This window comes from Lepus europaeus, chromosome 5 (genome assembly GCF_033115175.1).
Source record: "Lepus europaeus isolate LE1 chromosome 5, mLepTim1.pri, whole genome shotgun sequence".
Taxonomy (NCBI): domain Eukaryota; kingdom Metazoa; phylum Chordata; class Mammalia; order Lagomorpha; family Leporidae; genus Lepus; species Lepus europaeus.
In genome coordinates, this window is record NC_084831.1 from 20,644,403 (window position 1) to 20,662,247 (window position 17,845).

Genomic DNA, 17,845 nt, shown 5'->3' on the forward strand with positions numbered 1-17,845 from the left:
ATCAGACTTATGGGTGGTGAGGGCAGAGCTGGGTCTCCCTTTCAACCGAGACTAGAGGCTCCCCCAAAGATGCCTTATCTTCCGGAAACTCGGGGCTCCTGTCTCCCACTTAGGGCATTCACCGGGCAAGATAACATGGTGGTTCAGAACAAGGACTCCAGTACCAAGTTCAAAGGCTACCTCCACCAGGTACTGGCTGTATGGCCTTGGACAAGTCACTTAACCTTTCTAAGTCTCAGTTTTCTGATAAGTGAAATAAGGACAATAATCAGAGGGTTGCTATGGTGACTAAATGAATGTGCACTTACAGATTTAGAAGAGTTTCTGGGACAGGGCAAACCCTGAGTAAGTGTTAACTACATGAAAGCAGGCTCCACCAGGCTGCACAAGGGTCCCTGCAGTAGGGGGCAGAGTGTGTAACAAAGTAACCCCAGATACAAACCACAGCAGAGGCCACCCCAGTCAACGGGAAGAGGCGGCAGAGACCTTGCACCTTGCAGACACCCCCTGTGGCAGGGACCCCCTCCTCCCTGCAGATCCTGCACAGCCAGGGGACCCCACTCCTGGTCCCATTAGATTTCTGACTCAATCTGCCCACCCTAATCTCTACTATACTTCCCTTCCCTTTCTCCAAATGTTCGCTGGCCAGAATCCAGATCCTGCCACTTAGTTACTGTGTGACCTTGGGCAAGTTACTTAGCTTCTTCTGAGCATTGGCTTCCTCATCTCCATGGGGGGGGATCCCCCCAAAGGTCTATCCTTGGGGCTGACTGATAACTGAACTCGAGCCCAGGGATGTGTACAGGGTGCCTGGACATGCTGCAGTCCCGTGGGCGTGACCACCTGGATGGGGATGCTGCTGGGCACTTGGGTGGGGAGCAGGGCTGCCCTGAAGAACTGGCCCCACGCTTCAAGGTTTCCCCAGTGGATGTGTGCATTGGGTGCACAGGTTAAGGTGCTACTTGGGATGCTTGCACCCCGCTTGGGAGTACCTGGTTCCAGTGACTCCTCTGCTTCCGATCCGGCTTCCTGTAACGCACACCCTGGGAGGCAGCGGTGGCGGCTCAAGTACGTGGTTCTCTTCTACCCAAGGAGGAGACCCAGGTGGAGTCCCTAGCCCCTGATTTCACCTGCTCAGCCCTGGCTGTTGTGGGCATTTGAGGATGAACCAGTGGATGGAAGATCTCTGTCTCCCTGTCTTTCTGCCTTTCAAATAAAATAAAAATAATTTATTTTCCCAAAAGATTCCTCAACAGCCTGTACCACCCAAGGCAAGGTCCCTGTGACTGCCTTATGACATTAAAATACTGTCTGTTGGGGACAAGGCGTGGCTCATCAAAGCAGTCCCCACATCTGAGGCCCCAGAGCAGCCCTTGGGAGCGAGGCGGGCTTACAGAGGGCCCTTTTGAACCAGGGGGAGTGGGGAAGACCCTGGGGTGGAACAGGCAGAAGGGGGGCCCTGCCGCCAAGGGCCTCCCTCTCTCCCAAGGCCAATCTTGCCATCACCCGGCCTGGCCTCCACCCCTCCCAAAAGGAAGACGAGCTGGCGGCAGCAAGTTACGATCGGCGATTACCCGCCGCTAATTAATTAAAATAAACAGCAAATTAAATACAGCAAAAATTAAAATAGCACAGGAAATTAATTCTCTACCAGCTCCACCTCACAGGTGAGATGTTAAAGGGCCCCTTGCAGCCAGGATGCAGGGCAGCTGAGGGGTCACTAGAAGCCACCTTATGCAACAACCTCCAGCAACCCCAGCGTCAACAGCAGAACCCAGCCACCCACAGGCATTCACATGGCTCCGCCACCCCGCCACTGGCCTCCTGGCTCCTTACTCCCAGGGCCCTCCCAGCCCGGGGTCGCATTCCTGAACCCAAGCCCTCTGCCCGGTCAGTGGGCAGGAAGGGTGCTCATACCCTCCAGGCCAGGGATTGGGCACTATGCCCTCCCGGGCACATGGCCCTTTGTCTACTGCCACACAGGTCAGGGCTGGAGGGAAGAGGGACCTAGGTCCCTCTTCCGGTCTTTTCTGTGACTTCAAGTCAGATCTGGCAAGAACCCTATGCCCTATCTTCTGCAAAGCTGTGCCCCTCACCTGGGGTACCCCAAATCCAACCATGGGCACCCTCACTGAGCTCTTGTGCTCAGAATGCTCTGGAAGAAAGTTCTGCGGAGGCCCAGGATCCCAAGCTCAGACACTCGTCCAGGTTGGCCAGTCCGGCCCATTAGACCCACTGCTAGAATTCCCTCTAACACAAGACCGGATCGGCTCACGATGCTGATGGGGAGACCGAGGCCAATGAGAGCAAGCGGCAAAGCATGAATCGGAATCTCTGGTGGGCACGTCCTGGGTCACCACCCACATCCTGGATCTCAGCCAGACACCCTCTCAGCGTGGCTGCTGGGGTCCAGCTCAGCAGCAGTGGGTGGGCAGGCACACAGGACTCAGCCGATCTCTGAGCCCCAGCCCCAGGGGCCTCTGCTCATACAGCTCACTCTGCTTGCAGCTCCTTCTCCACCTCTGCCTGCCTGGTACCCACCAGCTGCCCCGGGAGCCACCCAGAGCCCACAGGGGCTGCCTCGTCCTCTTTTAAGCTTCCACAGTGCCGCCTGCCAGGCCTTGCCAGGCTCCTCTGCCACCTGTGAGATGGGGGGCTCAGGTGAGCCTTCTGAAGCCAGGGCCGCCTGCCTAGGGGCCCCAGCCCGGCACAGTGCCCCGAACTCAGGAGGTGTTTGGGGATTCTCCAGTGAGGTTTCCCACGCCCAGCTGACAAGTGACCACCCCAGTCACTGGGCCTTGCCTGCCAGCCTAGTGAAGGCTCTGGAACCACAATGCCGCCGGCCTCGCTGCAATCAGCCTCTCCACCTGCACACCTCATCTGGCTTAGCCCGCCACCACTGCCCACCTGTGCTGCCTACCCTGGTCCTGCCATCAGACACTTCCTGGCCCAAATCCTCGGAGCCCAGAGCGTGGCACCCCAGCTCGGGGACATCCCAACTTCTGCAGCATCCTCTCTGCTCCCTGAACATCGCCTGTGCTCTTTTCCCAGCACACCACACTTTGATTCCACTTCTCGACTTGCACACGCTGTTCCTTCTGCCTGGAACACCCTTCCAGGTTTCTCTTCTTAGGAACTCCCACACACCCCTCAACATACAAGATCAGAGGTTACCTGCTCGTCTCACTGGGAGGGACAGGCAACAAGCAAGCAAGCTGGCCAACTGAGGGCTCTGTGAGCAAAGGGCCCAGGGCGCTCTTGGTCACCACAGCATCCCCAGGGCTTACCCTGTAGCCGTGCTCAGTCAGTATCTGCTGACTGACTGAATGAGCGCTCTGTCTATACTTGTTGACTGAACAGAGCAGTGACAAGAGACTAGAAGGCCACAACAGGCAGGGCCGGAGGTAGAGGGGGGAGAGACTTAGGCCAGGAAGGCCAAGGACGCAGTGACAAATACCACAGGGGCTAATCTTGGCAGAGCTGCACTCTTGGCAGAGGATATGTTTGCGAGAGACACAGGAAGAGAAGTGATGGTGAGAGTGCATACGGGTGTGTGTGCGAGAGGTGCAGACGCACGGGAGGGAGTGTGCGTGTGTGCTGTATCTGTGGATTGGCCGGTGTGAGAAGGCGGGGGGAGGGGGAGTGTGGGAGGGGGTGTGCCTGAGTCTGTGTGTGCCACAAAGGCTGTAGCGTGTGTGTGTGCATGTGCGCATGCGCACACGGGGTGCACGTGGGATGCACGTGTCTGCTGGCAGGGGACTGCAGAGACTGGCGGGCATTCATGGGAGGGGCGTGGGGGGCATGTGCAGAGGAGATGGTGTGCTTCGAGTGTGACCAATGAGAAGCCAGGGAAAGAGGTGTCAGGGCTCTGCTAAGGGCGTGGCTGCCGTGGCCTCGGTCCCAGGCCCAGTGCCAGAGGTGGGGGCTGGACGGGGGCCCAGGGTGGGGGGCTCTGACAGAGCAGAAGACTCCTCAGAGTCCTCCCTGGAGCCACAGGCGCCAGATTACCATGTCCCCAGGCAGGGAGGTCGAGGAGGCAGCCCAGATGTGCGTGCGCCTCCACATCTGTCCGCAGCAAAACCTCTGGGCATTTATTTGTCTTTATGTCCGGGTGTGCACGCCTGTGCTTGTGTGAGCACCGCCGGCTGTGTGTCTGTGCCTGTCTTTGTCTCTGGATGTATCTGCACCTTTGTCTCAGTGTGTGTGGCTGCTGGTCAACGCCTGTCTGCGTGCGTGTATCTGCGGGACACTGTGTGTCCCTGACTCTGTGCATGTCTAAGTAGTGAGTGCAAGAGCCCCTTGGACTGCCTGCTGGCAGCTGTGGGTCTGGGTGGCCTTGCTGTGAGTGGGGGTAGGCCACACTGTACTCCCTAGGCTGTGGCGTCCAGGCCTTGGCGTAGCCAAGTGGAAGCGTGCACTTGTGTCTCTGTATGTGCTATAGTATGGAAACGCTTATCTGTGTCTGTGAGATATGTGTGTGTCTGTGCGTGTGAGTGTGTGTGCTGGGTGTGAGGGGTTTGTCACAGACTGGTGAGCAAGTTAATCTCAGACTCCGTGACACGTGGAATAAAATCACGCTCCCATAATGGGATCATTCGTCTTCCTGTCCAAGGAGAGAACCCACTCTTCACCCTCCGCCCTGGGGGAGCCAGTGGGGCCAGGGCCAGGCAGCAGCCCCCACCCAGGCCCCCTTGTGGCCTCAGCTCCCCACCCCCACCCCCTCTGCTGCGCCAGGCTCATTCTGACTCCAGAGTGCCCTGGTGCCCACTGCGGGCTGGGCAAGGCTCCAGGACATGTGACCGGGCCTTAGAGGTCTGTCCTGGGCCCCCCAGCCCCTCCCACTGCTGAGGAGGGCCCTGTCCCAAGATGGGAGGGGGGTGGGTGCAGGAAGGAATCTTTGGGCCCCTCCTCCTCCCGGAGGGGAGGGATGAGCTGCAGGCCCAGCCGGCCGGGATTTTCCATCTCTCAGCAACAAGATTCCTGGTGAGCAGGCTGCGGGGTTTGGCAGGGCGCCTGCTGGAGACCCGCCCTCACCCGCCAGGACTCCTGGGTCCCCAGGGCCAGGCAACAACGGGTTCCCTGGGGAGCTGGGAGGGCCCCAGAGCTCCAGCTTACTGCTGCCTGTGCCCGTGGGAAAGCCAGACCCTTCCAGGCCCCTGCCTCCCAACCAGACATGGCTCCCCAGCCGCCAGCCCCCCAGGCCAACCAGCCCCCTGCCTCTGGTCCCTTCCAAGCCTCCTGGGCCTTTGCAAGAGAAGCCTTGTCAGGCCAACCCCACAGCATGCCCCAGCTCCAGCCACAGCACACACCCGGCCCAGGTTCTGGACCTCACCTGGGGCTCTGAGGGCTCTGAGGGCTCTGAGTGCTGCCCTCCAGCGCCTGGGCCTTCTGGGGACAAGGCTGCGTCTGCCCAGTCCCTCCTGCGTCTTAGCTGAGAGCCTCCAGGGAGGATTGCAAACCTAAAGTCGAGGAAACTGAGGCAGTGAGGCCCCCTGCCGTACCTACGTGGACGCATCCTAGTGGACACTACTGGCTTAGCCTGCCAACAACAGGGGTGTCAACTCTGTCTCGCCTCGGGGAGGTGCAGTTTCAGGAGGGGCAGGAGAGGGAAATGGGCAGGTGGGCTCCCTCGGCAGAACAGCTGGAGAGCAGGTTTGGTAAGAGATTAAGGTGGAGGGGAAGAAACTAGATGCTTCAGGATTTATGAGCCTCTTTCTTCTCCCTTAAATTCCCCTCCAAGCCCCCCAGCCCCACTCTGGTCTCTCCTGGGCCATGCTGTGGCCCGGGGCCAATGTCAAGGCCCTAACTCATCCATAAGCTGTTGCCAGGGAGTTTCCACCCCAGGGGGTTCCAAAGGGAGGAGTTCGGAGACCAGATTGATGGGGAGGGAGCATGGCCCCAGTAAGGAGTGAGCCAACAGACCTCTGCACCCTCCAGGAAGCTCAGGGCTCGCAATGTCCAGGGAGGAAAGTAGGCTGGTGGGTGGGGCCCAGGAGGAGGTGGCCTCCCAGCCCCACCGCCACACCCAGCCCCCCCCTTCCAACAGGCCAAGAGACCTGGGATCCCCTGGGGCCCTACAGCTCTCTCAGGGCGTGCGAGCTCGGGTGGCTGCTGCTCTGCTCTGGGCCTCTGCCTCCCTGCCACACAACGCAGGAAGCGGCTCGGCCACGGCGCTTCAGCTCAGCCCCCTTCACACGAAGGCCTGCCCCCTTTCCAGGGAGGATGTCATCCCGAACCTGGGGTGAGGTGGTGGTAGCTACCTGGAGTCACCCACACCCGAGCTGAAGAGCCCATGGGGACTGTCCCTCCAGCACACGTCCATTTCCAAGGAGTGACACTGGGGCCCTGGGGCTGCACCCAAACCCGAGTGTTCCCAGTGGGGGAGTTAAGAACCTAAGCTCCGGAGACAGAAAGACCTGGACCAACTCCTAGCTGCAGCAGGAACATGTGATGTGAAGTCCCATGCCTTCTCCCAGCCTCAGGTTCCTCACCTGTAAAATGGGGCCACAGTGCCTCCCTCCCAGGACTGCAGAGCTGAAATGAGAACACGCGTGGAAAGGGCTCGATGCCATGCCTGACACAGTAAGCGCCGGAACAACAGCCACTGTCATGCCCATCGTTTGCATGAATACAGACCCAAGTGGCCAGGGGAGAAGGCCAGGAGGGCTGCTGACCCGGCTGGAGGCTGACGCCAGGTCGTGACCCCCAGGGCCTCAGCCCAGGGGAGCCAGCCAAATTCCTTGAAGCCCCCCAGCTGCCTCCCTGATTCATTAAAGGCCTCTCATTAGTGAGCCTGGGCACCTGCCCCTCCATGCGAATAAGCCTCATTAGTATCTTAGCCCCAAGCTCTGAGCCCAGAGTCTCCGCATGTGCACGCGCACACCAGGGTAGGGGGCTGCAACAGGCCACCAGCCAGGAGACAGCATCCCCGCCAACCACACCCCCTGCCTGTCATCCACAGAGCCTGTCACCACCCAGCTTGTCACCTGCCTGCCTCGCACCCGCACCACCTGTCACCCACCCAGCTCGTCACCCACCCAGCCCATCACCTGCACCACCTGTCACCCACCCAGCCTGTCACTGGAGCTGCCTGACAGGCATTTGGGTGGGGGACTGGAGATGGGGAGGACAAGACCACAGGGGTGTGGAGCTGGGGGCCCCAGAGACCCTGTGGGACCCCCACTTCAGCTCAGCATCCTGCAGCATCGCCATGGCAACCTCTCAGCCGCAACCACTTTCCCAAACATCCCCCGCCACCCCCCCCCAGGCCCTGCTCTTAGCTGAGCTGAGGCTGGGAAGAGCCTGAGTGACAGCAGAATGGGGCAGGAAGGAGGGGGTTCATCAGCTGGCCGGCCTTGACCACCCTTCTGCCTTTGGACTCGGTGACTCCATCTGCAAAATGGAGGGGTGGGAGTGGGCAAGGCCCTGGTAGAGCAGGCCATCCCTCTCCAGCCTGGATTGGCTGAGCCGGCTGCCAGTTAACCTGTGAGGGCTGGGGGGTGGGACAAAAGGACGGGTTTCTGGGCTCTTCCACACTCTACTGCCCTTGGCCCAGCCCAGAGTGGCTGGGCCTCTGGCCCAGGCTCACACAGCAGAAGAGAAACAGGCCGAGAGAGGGGCTCTGCCACAGGACTGCCAGCTGGAGGCACCACAGTAGGTGACCCAAGGTGACCGGGGGCTGAGTTGGCCCCCACCTCTGAGCTGCATTATTTATAAAACCTAGAGCTCAGGGCTGAGCAACAGCTGTGGCGCTGCCCCTCTAGGGGGCACATGCCACAGTGGAACAAGGTGCCTCCTCAGGAAGGCCCCCGGGGTCCCTGGCTCCCTCCAGGGCTGGCGGGGGCAGGGCCAGTGGCAGAGGGGCAGCGGCTGGGCTCTCCCTCCCCACCCCCCTCCACTGCGCTCCTCCAGGCAGGCAGCAGCCATAGGATTACTTCTGCATGACTGCCCGCTCCGCAGGGTTCCAGAGACCCTCCTGCCTGCAGCAATCTTTAAAATTCCTCCAGCCCAGCCTCTCTCCCTTTCTCCCAGCAGTGAATGCTCCGGAGCCTGCTGCAATGTACCCACCACCATCACTGAGCAGGCCGGTGCTCTCGGGACCCTGGTGCCCTTGGGCAAAGATGGGCCTGGCCTCAGGGTGTGCCTCAGGCCCTGGCCCACTCCGTTTGACCCTCGGTGCTGACCCCATCCTGCAGACAGACTGTGGCTCTGGCCAGGGCCAGGCGTGCCAGCGGCACCAGGGCGGAGGGGCACTGGGGTGCAACACACCTGGTGGGTGGGCGGGTCTGCTGTGTCTGTTCCACCAGGACCTGGTCCCTCCCTGCCTCACCCATCCCTGCTACCTTGGGGTGGGCAGACAGCTGGGCCAACCGTGTGCCTCTGGCTCCCCAGGGCACAGGAGGCAGGCAGGAGATCGATGCACTGAATTTTTTAAGGCCCTAATGGAGCCTGCATCCCAGGGCTGGAGGGACTGGGGCACAGGCCATGTCTTGGGGACCCCTCCCACAGCACAACAGTTACTGCTGCTTTCAGGTCCTGGAGGTCAGGCAGACCCTTCCATGAGCCTCCCTCCAGCAAGAGAAGAGGCACAAGGGGCCCCTGGGAAAGAGACGGGATTGGGGGGCTGTGAGCAACACCCCCAGCCCCCCCAGCCCTAATGCAGGCAGAAGCAGCTCTGCCTCTAAATCACTCCCCTCGCGCTGCCCTCTGAGGCGGATTCTGTGCATCTGTAATTAGGGGGTGGAACAGATGGTGGAGATTCCGTTTAAAATCATGCATCTCGTAAAGTAACCTTCCCTGTCGGAACTGAACGGAGTCCTAGGGAAACCAAGCCCTGAAGCGTGGGCCTGGGGGGTTGTCGACCCAGCACCCTCCCCAACCCTTCCCTGAAGCCCCAGGCCCAGTGTCCCTCCCAGGTGAGCCAAGGCATGGGGGGGAGGGGGGAGCAATGCAGGTTGGGTAACTCCCCTGCTCCCCCAGGCATGCCACAGCCAGGGCAGGGCTGGCTACTCAAGAGTTCTTGGCTGGGAGACCAGGGAGACTGGGCGCCAAGGGGCTCTGCCTCACTCCCAGAGCAGCTCCTAACCCCAAGCCCAGGCCGGGGCACGGAGCACAGGGTCCCGGGTGGAGCAGCTCTGAAGCAGAAGTTCAGTCTCACCATGCAGGAATGGAAGGCCTGGGGCAGTGAAGGGGTGGAGATGTTTCCCCAGGCAGAGGTGGCTCTGGGAAGGGGAGGCAGGCAGCAGGCGAGGGAGCAACGTGTGGGACTGGAATGTATGACTGGTGGGAGTGAGGGCTGCAGAAGAGCTGAGGTGGGCTCTGTGACAGGGTGTAGTGGGGTGCAGGGGGGGCAGGGACGCACTGCTCAGAGCTTACAGGGGTGAAGCTGCAGGTGTGCACCGGGGCCGCCGGCATCTGCAGAGGTGCAGGGCTGGGGGGGGGGGCTCCCGCGGGCTGAGTAAAGGGCTAGAGCTGGACAGCTGCGGGGGTGCTGGGGTCTGCAGCGGCGTGCGGGACGCTGGCAGGAGCTTCTGCGTGGAGACCCAGGAGAGGCAGAAGCCACAACTGTGTGTCTGAGGAAAACGCTGTGGCTACAGGGGACACTCTGGAGAGCGTCAGTGTGTGTGCATATGTGTGTGGCGCTGGGCTGGGGCTGCAGGGAGAGCCGGGGCTCCAGGAGTGTGAGTGGAAGAGGGCCAGGGCAGCAGTGGGTCCTGGGCAGAGGAGGCGAGGCTCTGGGGTGGCAGAGGGAGTTGATAGGCTTGAGAGTGCCGCAGAAGCGGTGTGTGCGGGTGTCAGGGGTCGTGAAATCCGGGTTCAGGTTACGCGCTGGGTTGTAAATGTGCCTGGAAAGCTGATGAGCTTGTTGGGGGCACAGCGGGTTTGGGGGGAGGAATTGGGGCAGTGTCTCTGAAAGACGCTGGGACTTGCGCCCGGCTCCTGCGAGGACAGGGTGTGGGGCTGTGGGGGGGGGGGGGCTGCTGGCCTGGGTGCGGGTTGTAGCTACATGTTGTATGTGGAAAGGCAAACATGGGTCCCTGGAATAAGAGAGAGCTGAGGGGTTTGGGGAGTCCGTGTGGCCGGCAGCCGGCTGCCCCTGGGGTCCCGGTGTTTGGGGCAGTGCCGCAGCCCTACGGTGGTTGTGTGTACAGGAGGCATGGGGGTGTGGGTATGCAGTGGCTGTGTGTGTGTGTGTGTGTGTGTGTAGGGGTGCTGAGCAGTCAGCAGCTGTGTTTAGAAGGGCTGGGGCTGTGAGTGCAGGGGGCAGTTGTATTTATTTACTTAGGAAGTACTGGGGGCTGCAGTTGGATCCTTGTGTCCAGAGAGAAGCTGGGGCTGCTGGGTGTTGGTGGGGGCCCGTCTGAGGAGACGAGGGGCAAGGTCCTGGCTTTTGCCCAGGGCCCCTCTGTGGGCTACCTGCCAGAACCCCTCTGTTGTGCCGTGCTGTGCCCAAGCCAGAGGAACAAGGGCTACCTCCTGGCTCCCTGGGGGACAGCGGGGATCCCAGCCCCCCCAACTGCCTCAGATGGTTGAGGCAGGAGCCTCCACAAAGCTGCCTGCAGGGCATCGCTGTGTCTGAAGAGACACAGGCTGGGGCGGGGGACTGCACAGCAGACAGTCCTCACCGACGCTCCTTTGAAAACCACTGACGCCAGGAGAGGAAGAGGGAGGACAGGCGGCTCCGTCTGTCCTTGTGCGCGTCTGTGTGGGTCAGTGCCCAGCTGGGAGCCCGAGCCCCTTCTGCACCGACAGTCTCTGTTCAGGTGGTACCCAGGCCTTGGAAAGCCCCTCTCCAACCCTGGCAGCAGGCGCCCCGGCCCCACACTGCAGGGACACCCTCACCTACGCATGGGCCCTGTGCTCCCACACAGCTCCCACACACCCCTCCGTCTGCGTGCATCCCACTGCGTCCTCACACACGCAGCTCACCCCACACCCCCACTCGGCGAGCCCTGGACTGTCATACACGCCCATCTCACACACATCACATAAACACGCATCCACACATGCACACCTGACAGGGAGCTAGCATGCACACCCCCACACACTCCATACACCTCGGCGCTCCCTGTCACACCCAAATCCCATCTCACAAGCACTCAATTTCTGTCTCACACATGGAGACGGACCCCCGCCACCCCTCCTGCACATGCGTGCACACACATCCTCACCAGCCACCAGTCAGCTCTTTCCCGCCACCCAAGTCGCCTGGCCACTTCCGAGTCCAGGTCAGGTCCTGCACCTTCCCAGGACAGCTGCCACCAACCAAGGAGGCTCTTGCCTCTGCACCTTGCCACCTGGGTCAGAGTACAAGGCCTCTCTCTGCTCCAATGTGACTGCCACCGGAGATGTGAGAGTGTGAGTGTGTGTGTGGGGGGGGCAACGTGTCTTAAGAGCCCATGACAGGGTCTGTGGGTCACCGCCTGGATGGGAAAGGAAGCACAGGGACCTGCTCATCAGTTCTATTTGTGAGATGCAGAATGAGTGTGAGGGTAGAGAGTTCCATGTCACAAATACGTGTGTGTGTGCGTGCGTGCATGTGGTGCATGTGTGTGAGAGAGAGGGAGGGAGGGAGGGAAGGAGGGAGGGAGGGAGAGAAGGGGGGCATGAGCAGGGCCTGTGTAAACAGGTGTAAGTATGGGGGAAGCATTTATACAAGGACCCTCCCGTGAGCGGTGAGTGTGAGGGGACCTGTTCTAGAGACAAGCCCATCTGCATGGGGGTCAGCCACTGCCCCTCCCCCAGACAGAAGAGCAAGGGAAGGGGCTCTGGAGGGCTTGTCTCTCTCCCTCCCTTTCCCCCTGACCTCTTTAGCAGCTGGGAACTGGGCTGGGGGGTGGAAGGAATGGAGACTTGGCTGGCCCCAGGCTTTGGGGAGGGAAGAGGCAGAAAACACCTTCCAGATCCTCATCAAATCCCTGCCTGTGGTTTGTAGCCTCAAGCCTCTCCTCTCTGTCTCCCCGGCTGGGTTTCCCCCTTTCTTTATCTCTTCCTGCCTCTCGGTCTCTCTCCCCCATCTCAGTTACCCCGCTGTCTCCAAGTCTCTGCCTTTCGGGTTCTCTCCCAGTCCTTCCAATTTTTCTGACTCCTCTTTCTGCCAGCACCTCTGTCCGTCCGTCTCTCCCTGTCCCAGTCCATCTGTCTGTCTCTCTCCGTCTGTGTGCGTGGGTGTCTCTGTCCATCTGTTCCACCACCCATCTGTCTGGCTGTCTGCGTTAGTCCTTCTAAGGGTGCCCACTCGCTCCCCAAGGCACTCTCTTCCAGGTCAACAAAGGCCCCTCCTGGCTCCCAGGGTGGGGAGGGGGTACAGAGCTGCAGCTTCTGGAAGCTTCTCTAGCAGCTGGGCTGAACAGGGAGTTCGGGGCCGGCCAGCTGTAGAAGCAGCCTCTCCCCTGGGCTCCCAGGCCAAGGACCCCAGAACAGAAGGAGGCGAGAAAGCAGGGCCTCACTGCAGCTGAGCTCTGCATGTGTTGGGGGGCAGTGTAGGGGAGAAGGCAGGGGCCTCACTTTCCCAGTCCCCCAGAGCCAGGCCTGCAGCAGAGTGCCCATTTTCCTCCTGCCTGGCCAGTGGAAGAAACCTGGGATCCAGGCCTTGAGGGAAGGGGGGGCTGGGAGCCACAGCTTCCTGTCAGCTGGGCGGGGGGGTGAGGGCGCCTTCCCTCCTCCCTTCCAGGCAGTCCTTGGAGACCCCTCCCATGCTGGTCCCAGCTCCAGGCATGAGGGGCTGTACAAGCAGTTCTCGCCAGATCCATGGGGGCCATTCCACTTCCCAGCTACCCAGAGCGACATGACATAGGGAGGCCGCACCACATCTCCCCCAGCCCCTGCAGCAATGGAGGCTGCTTTCAGACATGCGAGGACCATGGCCCCACCTAGGAACTGGCCACCCTGAGAGGCCCCAAGTAGCCCCTGCCACTGCCAGACCAGGGCTTCACAGTGCAACCCAGCGCTCCTCACCAGCGCCCCCTCCCCTAGGCCAGCACTCCCTGAGGTGACCCAACCTCCAAGGGTTCAATGAGGGGCCTACTCAAGACCTGCACCTTGCTCCCACAGTGCCCCAGGCTGCTCTGTCCCCCCTCCCCTCCAGTAGCTCACCATGATGGGAAACCGGGGTGCAGGAGGCAGGCATGGGAGGATGCTGGTCACCCCCGCGGAGACCCTGGGGTGGGAGCATAAATGAGGGATGAGGACAGAGATGCTGCCTGCAGGGGCAGAGCCTGGCTCCTTCCTGACCCACCGCGGGCAAAGTCCATATTGGCGGCACCCTCTGCACAGCCCTGCCGCTGGGCCAGGGCCAGGGGCTGGCTCCCGCCCTCTCTCACTCTCCTTGCCCCTGGCTGGGCCCCCTCCCTCTTCCCCCCCTTCTGAGCAGCCCTCCCTGCCCTCTCCCTCCCAGCTCTGGCGCTCTCATCCTCAGCTCTTGGAAGCCTGACTCACTGTTTCCCCTCCTCTCTCCCCTCCCTCCCTCTCTCTCTCTCTCTCTCTCCCTCCCAGCAGTGGCGCCTCCCCCTCCCCTGGGGAGGGGGGTGCCTGGCCACAAGGGTGCCTGACTGCTTCTCTCCCCAGGCTCCGGTCCCCTCTGCACCCAGGAGGCCCCCCCGCAGCTGCTCCACCTCTCCAGCTAAGGGAGGCGGGGTGCCAAGAGCCTAGGTTGCAGCCCAGCGTACCTGTGACCTGGGCAAGCGGCTCCCCTCTCTAGGTTCCCCTCTCTGGGTTCGGAATCCTGTCCAAGGGGGAGGGGAGGTTCCAACTGGATGATGACGCCGCCGGTGCCTTTGGGCCCTAATGTTCCCTGCTTCTGTAACCCAGATGCCTCCTGGCACGGAGCACCCAACAACCTGTGGGTGCTGGACCGACCTCAGGCCCCACCCCCAGCTCCCAGCAAGCGCTCAGTTCTGTCCCCAGGCATCTGAGGAAGGCAGAGGGGAGACTCTGCCCTGGGGTCAAGGGCTTGCCTCTGGCCTCTTGGGTTCCTCTTGGTGCCCCATGCTCCCTCCCTGTGGGAGGCTTTCCTTCTCTCTCTCACCTGTCCTCCCCTCCCACCCTCCCCCAGAATCTGCTTATCTCTCCTCCAAAAACAACCCCAGCATTTGATCTTGCAGGAGAGGCCCTCGGTGCTGTGTCTGGCTGCGGGGTGGGGGGAGTGGTTACACCTGGTCCTCTGGTGCCCTGGAGCCCTGTGCCTGGCACTGTGACTCTGCCTCCTCCTCTCCCTGTGTCATCCCTGGCTCAGTCTCCATCCTTCCCGCTGCCGAGGCCTGTGGCTGTCTGGGTCTCCCTCGCTCTCCTCCCCACCCCCTACTCTCCCCTGTTCTCTCCCTGGGGGGCCCATCTGCTGGCATTAGCAACAATGTTAGCCTTGCACTCTCCTGCAGTCCTTAGCTCCACCCCATGTTGGCTCCCCCCTCTCCCAAGAGACCCAGGGGACCCAGAGACGGAGCTAGGCTCCATCCCATAATAGTGAATCTGCTTGACCTCACCCAGCCAGACCAGAAGGGCCTGGGCATCTGGTACACAGGCATGGCAACCCCCCTGGTCTTGGGTGGCTGGCATGAGACACAGAGCTCTGTATTCCACAAACCAAAAAAAAATAAAAAAATAAAAAAAAAAAGAAGAAGAAGTTGACCTGGGGGTGGGACAGAGGGGGAAGGAGAAAATGAGGGCGTTCAGGTTTGCCTGGAGGAAACCCTGTCCTGTAAGGAACAGAGGCAGCGGCTGGGGCACTGCTTGAGGCAGACTTGTGAGCAGGCACTGGCCCTCCTCTGCTCTACCACAGCAGTGCCGGCCCCCCTGCCCCCCACCCCCGCCAGGTCCAGAGCAGCCCCGGCGATCAGGTAGAGACCCCAGCCCCTAATCTGCAGGATGCAAGCCCAGCCTCCCCAGTGCACTTCCCGACAGCTCACAGGGGTTCCAGAAGCCTCCCTGCCCAGACCTAAGCACAGGCAGTGGGGGGGGGGGGGACAGGGCCCCCAGCCCCCCAGCCCCTTCACCAGAGGTCCCATCATGGGCTGCGGCACAACGCAAAATTATTTTGGAACCCTCACACGCTAAACACAGAATCTCAGCCGAGCCGGCCCACCCCAGCAGCGGGGGTGCGTGCCGGGGCTCCCTGCCCCCTTGACCCTGCTTCCAGACCCCCCAGCCCAGCAACCACGGTAAACAGCAAGCTCTTTTTCTTTATGACACCAAATTTCTCCAAGCCCAACAGCTCCTTCCATCACCACCTCAGCCATAGATCACATTAAAAACTCACAGAGGGCAACTTAAACACATCACATTTGTTTCTCTCTATATTATTTCAAAAGTAACGGCATTAAAAATGGATTTTACTACAGAAAATAAATATCAGCACGTGGGCTGGGAGCCCAGGCGGGGGAGAGAGCCCACCAGGGGAACGTCCCTGAGGGCTTGGGTACAACTTAGGAACTGACCGGCGAGGTGCTGAGAGGCCAGCTGCTTCCTGGTGTGTGTGTGTGTGTTGGGGGGGGGGACACCCGGGGAGGGGCAATGCCTGCCCACCTGGGCACCTGCCCCAGTGTGAGGTCCCAAGGGGGACACGTCACTGCTGTGGGTTGGTGCCCACTGGCCCCCAAGCTCATGCCCTCACTGGTCTTTGCAAATGCTCATGGGTGGGCACTCAGGGCCGGTTCACCAGTCTCTGGGGGTTACTCCAACTATTGGCACAGCAGGAGAAAAAATGAATTCAACTTACTATCCAGTTTGATTTTCCATTACTATAAAAATAAATATACATCTGCTCAAAGGAGGATGAGGACAAGAGGCACGCACATGCCACCTGGAGAGTCCCCCACAGGTCACCACCACAGCCCGGCCCACCTGCCCCCCCCAAGTGGTATAGGATGGACAACTAGTCATCTTTCACTCACAGCCCCAGCTCACACACACCGGGCCACACGGAACAGGAACAAGCCAACAATAGAAACACCCCAGATGCCCCCGGCGGCGGGACTCTGCCCAGACCCAGGCACATGCCCCCGCCCTGCCAGCGGCGGCGGCAGCAGCAGCAGCGGACAAAATGTGGCCACCCTGACCCGGAGGCAAAGCTTGTCCTCACACCCTGAGCTCAGCCCAGGGAGCCAGGGCCAAGTCCCGCCTGACACCAACTGGTCCGGCGGGAAACGCCTGCCGGGCCAGACAGGCACGGGCCCCCCAAGGGTCGCTCCTTGTGCTCAGGGACCAGCCTGGTGCAGCCCGGCCCTGCCTCCCAGGGTGACGCCTGGGCCCAAATTCAGCTGGCCCTGCCAGTCAGGCACTGGTGCAGAACCAAGGGCACCAGGCTCAGCCCCTCCCAGCCCAGCCCCAGGGCCCCCAAGCTGGGAGGGAGGGGAGCCTCCCCACCCCTCCACATCTGGCCCTGGCCCCCAGGGTCTGCGGTAGAGAATTCCCGCCCCCGCCCCCGCTTCTCTCTCCTCTCTCTCTCTCTCTCTCTCTCCCTCCTCCCGCTCTGTGCCCGCTGCCCGCCTCAGGGACAGCCCCAGATCCCGCCTCCGGCCAGCAAGGCCCACATCCTTCCTCCCTCAGCTGGCCCCTTCGCCTGGCAGGAGGCTGGGGGTCAGGCTGCTGGGGAACCCCCCCCAGCTCCCATCAGTCCTCATCCCCAGCCCCCAAACTCTGGGTTGCTGTCCCTTTTCCTGTAGAACAGGAAACAAGGTTATTTCCTAGACTTCGAGCCAGCCCCCTGCCCCTCTGGCTCTGCCCGGGGACCCAGACCCAGCAGGGGAAGGCGCCCACAGCCAGAGAGCACAGAGAGTCAGCAGTTCACCCCCAGCTCCCGGCCCAGGGGGCTGACAGCTGTCACTCAGCACCCCACCCCCTGGGGGAGAGGGGCCCGATTCAATCAGAGCCCCAGAGGAAACGCATTGATAGGCGATTATTTATTTATTTATGCAAAAGTGAGCCGACTTTGTTCGCCAGGTAACCGGGCACGCGGCCCAACCCCTCCGGTCCTGGCCGCCCCCAAATCCCTCCTCCGCCCCACACCCCCTCCGGGTCATCAGGTCCCCGCCCCTCAACTCCCAGAGCTCCAGTGGAACCTTGGGATTTGGGGGCTGGAGGGGAGGGGCTCCTCCCTCCGCAGTCTCCCCTTCTCCCAGCGCCGATCCTAAAATCCAGCCTTGTTCTCCGCTCCCACGGTCCCCCTTCATGCCCCCCCCCCCCCACATTCTCAGCAAGCTGGAGAGCAAATTGCAGTTTTAAATCCAAAGGCGGAGGGAGGGGGAAGGAGGAGGGGGCGCGCGGCAGCGCTGGGCGCGCACCTCGCCCCCGAGCCGGGGGAGCCGCGGGGCGGCCAGGAAACCCGAGAACCCCCCCTCTCCGCCCCCCCTCCCCGTCCACCTCCCCCTCCCCCTTCCCGGCGCTGCCTGCCAGGCTTCGAGCCGAGCCCAGCCGAGCCGCGGGCCCCGGTGGAAACAAAGACCGATCGCACCGCGGGCACCGCAGCCACGGGGTCCGGCGGACCGGACCGGGGGGCGCGGGGGCCCCCCCTGGTGCGCTGCACAAAAGAGCCCAGCCGGCCGGTCCCCAGCGGGGGTCTGGGGCTGGGGAGGAGGCGCCACTCACCGGAGTGCAGGGCTGCCGGCTCCGTGGGTCCGAGCCAGGCGAGGGGCTTTGGGGGGCGTCTGTCTTCCGGCGGCGGCAGCGACGCGGGCGCCCGGCTGCTGGGGAGAGGAGTCGCGGAGGAGCCCTGAGCCGCCCGCCGTCGCTGACAGCATGGCTCGCGCCTCGGCTCACATTCTCCGCCGCTAACTCCGCTGGACACGGCCCCCGCGTCCGCGGCGCCCCCCGCCTCGTCGCTCCTGGCTCTCGCGGCGCCCCTCGCTCCCCC

General features: G+C 61.9%; 1 protein-coding gene across 2 annotated transcripts in view; it reads right to left on the reverse strand.

Annotated features, from left to right (window-relative positions):
• The window catches only part of AHDC1 (AT-hook DNA binding motif containing 1), a 61,672-nt gene that overhangs the window by 43,346 nt on the left and 481 nt on the right, over positions 1-17,845 (reverse strand). Inside the window, exon 2 of one of the 2 annotated variants that reach the window (XM_062190736.1) lies at positions 17,581-17,678. The gene's annotated coding sequence lies outside the window, so the exon portion shown is untranslated. Of the gene's footprint in view, positions 1-17,580; positions 17,762-17,845 lie in introns of those variants that run through there. The other variant, XM_062190742.1, reaches the window with a different exon arrangement.